Raw genomic sequence first — 622 nt, 5'->3', positions numbered from 1 at the left:
ACTGGAGAGCTAGTTAAAAATTGAGATCGTCAGGCTTCACCTGAGACCTACTGAATGAGAAGCTTTATTTTCAAAGGATTCCCCAAGCAACTAGCATATACAGTAAGGTTGAGCAGCACTGTTGTACAGACTCCTTTCTAAAGCCACTAACATCAGAGAATTATATCCCCAAAATATGAATTATTTTCTCCCACTATTATAGTAAAACACTCATTATTTGTAGTAATGAATATAAGGGATATGCATCTAATCTACAAACTCAGAGGTGTAAGAAATGGAGTTTTTATTCTAATTGTACATAATTTAAAGGCCCCATTTTTTGAGGGGGTAGGTAGAAACTGAATCTCAGTAAATTCAGAATCTCTCCTGCTGCTTTTCTCTGAGTAAAATCTTAAGTTCCTGTAATGTCTAGAAAGTTGGAGGAATGTGAGCATCTGATTTTCCACAGGAGAACCATTCTATTGGCATTTGCTAAAACGTCAAGTCTCCTATTTGGTCCTTTGTTATAGATCTATGTAGCTTGCTGTAGACCATCCTTCATTCTTAAGGTTGAGGTTCTTTCAGGTCTGTCACCTCCCGTGCTACTTCATTCTGCTATCTCCATGCCATGTCAGCTATTTCC

The sequence above is a fragment of the Leptonychotes weddellii genome, chromosome 8 (genome assembly GCF_054177405.1).
Source record: "Leptonychotes weddellii isolate Sample4059 chromosome 8, ASM5417740v2, whole genome shotgun sequence".
NCBI lineage: Eukaryota > Metazoa > Chordata > Mammalia > Carnivora > Phocidae > Leptonychotes > Leptonychotes weddellii.
This window is presented reverse-complemented; position numbering follows the sequence as displayed.